General features: G+C 42.2%; 1 long non-coding RNA gene across 1 annotated transcript; it reads left to right on the forward strand.

The window, feature by feature from the left end:
• The first annotated feature begins 594 nt into the window (after positions 1–594).
• On the forward strand, positions 595–4,363 carry LOC146177162 (uncharacterized). Its single transcript, XR_014701267.1, has 3 exons — positions 595–705; positions 2,641–2,768; positions 2,874–4,363. It is a non-coding gene; the product is annotated as an uncharacterized LOC146177162 (long non-coding RNA).
• Positions 4,364–4,907: the final 544 nt, after the last annotated feature.

The following is a 4,907-nucleotide window of genomic DNA, read 5'->3' on the forward strand; positions in this document are numbered from 1 at the left end:
ACTACTGTATCCAAAGTGCCTGCGCTTTTGAATTAAGCATGCAATCTGGGCTGTTTCCAGCATGCAGGGCCAATATGGCACCAAGAAATGCTGTTTAGGCGATGGGTATCTGAACATAATGTACAAAAGTCGCTGACACCTTCATTTCTGCATCATTTAATTGGTGCAGCCCATAGCCACATCTGTGTTCGACCTCGCTGGGCGCAGTCCAGCCCGCCGGAAGACTCCAAACTCCGAGTGTTCACTACGACACAGTAAGCTAGCTATGTATCCGTGTGAGATAAAAGCCAGTAGTTCGCACAGAGGAACGATTTGCTGCGCCGATGTTAATACGGAACGCCAGCTATGCACGACCCGCCATTCCCAAACTTCGCGCGTCGTGGCCTTTTTGCACCACTCCTCTTTACAGCGAGATAGAAAATAGTTCACCAAAATAATTACACAAGACGCAGGATGTGTTTACCGTTTTGAAACAAATACGGCATAAGCAACAGTTACATTTCTTTTATAGCTTGTTTTATGAAATATATTTCAGATTTTTATTGTTTTTAAAGTTATTGTATCAATGCGCTGCTCGGCCGCCGGGCCCCGGCCATTTCGTCGTGTCTAGTCGTGTCTGCACGTTAGGCCGTTGGTTTGTGACTGCGTTGAAAATGTATCCCGCACAGCGGCTGCTACTTCTGGCTGCAAGGCAAGCTTCGCTGGGTGAGTAAGAAATTGGTTCTTCTAAATGTGTCACTTAATGGAGCAGTAAAGTGACTGAGTGTTTTCTTTTTCCGATAAAAATGCTGCAAGGACCGTTGTGTGCATCCGCCGGCGCAGGCTGTATGGGCAAGCGCGCGCGGACCGTTTAGTCAGTACGAAAGGCGGTGTTTTATGGCGCATCTATAGTTGTGTGCATGCAGGAAGGTTTTGCGCTTGTAATTCCACTCGCCGCGTTTCGTGAACTGCCATTGGCGGCGGAACCTCGCGATGTGATTCTTCAAAATGAGCTTGGCGATCCGACGTCTTTCGTTGATTGCCGCTGGTTCTAACACTTTCCCAGGAAACACAACTGAGCACGAAAGTCTGCATGCTTAGTGTGGCCTTCACTCTGCAGCAAGATACAGAAAATACGCACCGTCGAGTGGAAGCCGTGCATTGCTTATGGCAGCCTGCAGAGCTCTATACGCGCTAAGTTATGCCGCGGTTGCGAAAAAGAAAAAGAACGATCTCAGTAAGCCGCCTTAGAGGGGAGGGTAAGGTGCATTCTGGCCACAGCGACTCTCCCAACTGCTAGCAAAATACTCTCGGCCTGTTCACAGGCACAAGTTGAAACACATGGCGAGATAGGAATGGCGTACAAACATTCTGCAGTGATTTAATTTTAATAGTTCATAAAATGTTTACAGTCAGGCATTACATTGCCACAACAATACTATAGTCCGTATATATTCAGTGATTAAGTGATTTTACATTTTCATATAGTCAGAAAGCACAATTTAGTTCTTTTTAAGTTCCTGAACTGCATGCTGTGTGATGTGCTGGTGCTCTATTTGCTTTGGTCCTCAGGTTTTTTTTTTTTTTTTTTTATTGGCGGAAATGTTTTAAGAAATTAAGCTTCAGTTCAATTGGTACAGAAGGAAGTCGAAATCAAATCTTTCTGAGGGACCTCGTATAACGAAAAGACTATTATTAATACACGAAAACATATCAATTTCATTTGTTTTCTTGCTTCAGGGCCAATAGACTCTTCCTGTCCAGAACTGGGAAAAGAAAAGAGAGTACTGAATCTTAACTTACTTTTAAGGCGTATAGAATGTAGCCATGTTATAATATGGGTTCAGTGTATGCCTTCTGGCTGTCCTCAACAACAAAGCTGTGACTCCACACAAACCTCTTGATAGCATATGGACTCCTCCCGAAGTGAAGGTGTTTGGCATCAAAGGTGAAATGCCTTCATTTAATTTAATGCATTTTTTCACATTGTGCTGTTGTGTCTGTGTTTGGTGCTCTTGTTTTTTTGTGTCTGCGCGAATTTTCATGTAAGCAAAACACTTACCAAACAGCTCAAGCAAGTGAGCTATGCATTCTTTTTTTTTTTTTGCTCTGGGTGCATGCTCACTGTTTAAAATATTGCTTTCATTTGTGCTAGGAAAAACTGGTGATGTATATATACATAGGTACTTACATATATACATGCATAGATACATACATAGGTAATGCATCCATACATAGATACATGATACATAGATTTATTTCTTCTCTACATATGTCGAATGAAACACTTGGCAAACTCAGAGGCAGAAACCTTACCCAGCATAGAAAGTGACTCTCGATAAAAAAAAAGGAATGTATAAATCAGGAAAACGGTGGTTCTCTTCAGGTGTGTCTGTTGGTGAAGACAAGGAAATGTTTTAGCTCTCGAGGTCATCAAGGAGTTATTAATATACATATATTATATTCAGCATTATTTTGTGCTGCTAGTGCGTGTCTTGGTTAAACATATTTCTATTGTGTACTCAGTACTCTCAACCTTATGTGACATATTTTGAGGTTAAATTCTCATCCCATAGTGGAATTTGTGCCAGTGTTTTGTAGTCAGTGATTTGCTTTATTAAACTTCACAAGAAATCGTTAAAGCATTGGAACACCTTGCAGGTTGCCACCACCTCCACGGCTGCCTAGCAACTATCCTTTCCTGTCTGTGCTGCAAACACAACTTAGTGATGAGGGCCACGGGACTGACATCTCACTGGGCAGTCGCGGGCTACTGACTGAATACACAGGTATGGTTTGACTGCCAAAAACGTAGAGTTGCCAACAGTGGGACTTTTTCCTTCTGTTTGGGAGCTCATATATCTAAATCGTGCTTTTGATTTTAATCCTGGCAGGTGTGACATGGAAAGCCTTCAACACCAATGAAACTTAGTTTTGCCGACGTCACAAAAGAGTGGTTGGTGTTTGCCTTGTGACAAAGACCAAGTCCACATCTAAAGGCGCTGCACATCCACTATGAACAGTGCCACAATAGCAAGCAGCTGGGATCAAGGCACCTTCAGTGCTCAGTTACAACTCAAGTTTGAAGCTTTGTAATTTTTCAAAGGTAGGCCTCCAACAATTGACAGAGAGGAGCCTCTCAATCAATTGAGCCACAAAGGAATTCCCCCTTTCATGGCAGTAGGTGACAAAAAAGAGGCAGTGCAGCTGGTGTTCAGTACCAATAAAGAAAAAGCTGCCCAGCCTAGTTAGCTGTGGACAAGGGCTGGAGTGGTACCAGTGTTGAGAACGATCTGATTGGCAGAAAAGCCTCCTTTGAGGGATATTCGCCCCTTCATTCTTAATTTGTAACTGACTGCAGTGGATCTGATAGCCCCAGAAGTTTTCTTTTCTTTATTTTTTTTTTCAATTTTCTCTGCCCTTTAGGGGTTGTACAGAATAACAGATGCACAATCCATGCCAGCTCCCTCATTTTACAATGCTTTCATGCCAGAATGTTGGCAGTGGTATTTAGACCTTGTTTGGTTTTTTTTTTCAATGCCTTTTCTCCATGCATAATAACAGGCTATTTAGCATAACACAGTCACACACAAGACAGAGGACACCACCACCACTTACAACTGTCCAGCGGAAAGCAGCCGATATACATAGCCTACTCAGGTGATGCACACGGGTGCAAGGCAACATGGAAACAGCACCAATTTTGTCAAACTATGTGTGAGAAATTTTTCTTCAGTCTGATAAGAAAAACCAATTTGCTGCTGACACAGCTGTAACCTGCTTTTTTATATGAAGGGCTTCTAGTGTTTCATGAGCCGTTACCCACAGTTTTCACAATTGGTGCAAACCCTACGGTGCAAGACAAGTCGCTCACCTTCATTGTTAATGTCTTTTGCATGTTCCCAAAGTTGGCCATTCACGCAGAATCCTGCCTGTGCAAAATAAGATTTTTCTACATGACAGTAGAATTTTATGCACTTTACGAAATGCTGGCCATGTCTCTTTGACAGCTGACCTGTTTGCTTTCATAGCTTATGTGATGGCTCTGCTGACCAAGCTTTCAGGGAGCAGAGGATACCATCTATACATTAAACAGGTTCGAGCTGTGTCAGCGACGCTTCAGTTTTTCTTTGAGGCTGAACAGATATTTCTCATACCTGCTTTGATAAGATTGGTGCTGTTTTCCTGTTGCCTTGTACATGTGCACATCAGCAGTGAAAGCTATGCATCGACTGCTTGCCCCTAAATAAACAGTTGTAGTAAGTACACGTGGTGTCTTCTTTCTTGTGTGTGTCTGTGTTATGCTAAATACCTTTTTTGTTTCTGAAAACCAACTATCTCCGCAGTTAACTTCCTTCATTTTATACCAGCAGAATGTGAAGAGTAGCACCGTGTGCAACACTGAATTTTATTTTATTATTATTTTTTTTTTTTTTGCTGTGCCTTCTGTACTTCTCGAAAGCTGTTTGCTGCACTCCAAAAGGTAAGGGCAGTTTGTGCCATCATGGCTGGTTCATGCTGCCCTTATCTTTTGTAGTGCTGCAAACAGCTTTTGAGATAGAATATAGTGGTTGGTATGTACAATAACAGGGATGCAAACCTTTTGCTCCTTCCTTTTTTTTTCCTTATGGTGCCTTCTTGTTTTTCTTGTAGAGTGATGTACGACCCTTACCTGCTACCTTTTCCTTAGTGCTTTTTAGTTATGATAGTAGAACGTAATTATGACAGGCATGCAGCCATTGCATTTTTTTTTTCAGTGCATTCTAGTCATGCTAACAGGAACAGCAGCAGTGAAGCAGTCTTGGCTTCTTTTTTTGCAGTGTAGATTTTTTAATGGATTTGATGTCGTGCCTAATGCTCAAGTGTTTATACAGTTTCTACAAGATGTATGTATGACCAGCATTCAGTTGGTGACATGCATGCACATA

Source organism: Amblyomma maculatum, chromosome 10, assembly GCF_055883805.1.
Source record: "Amblyomma maculatum isolate TAMU_Amacu chromosome 10, ASM5588380v1, whole genome shotgun sequence".
NCBI lineage: Eukaryota > Metazoa > Arthropoda > Arachnida > Ixodida > Ixodidae > Amblyomma > Amblyomma maculatum.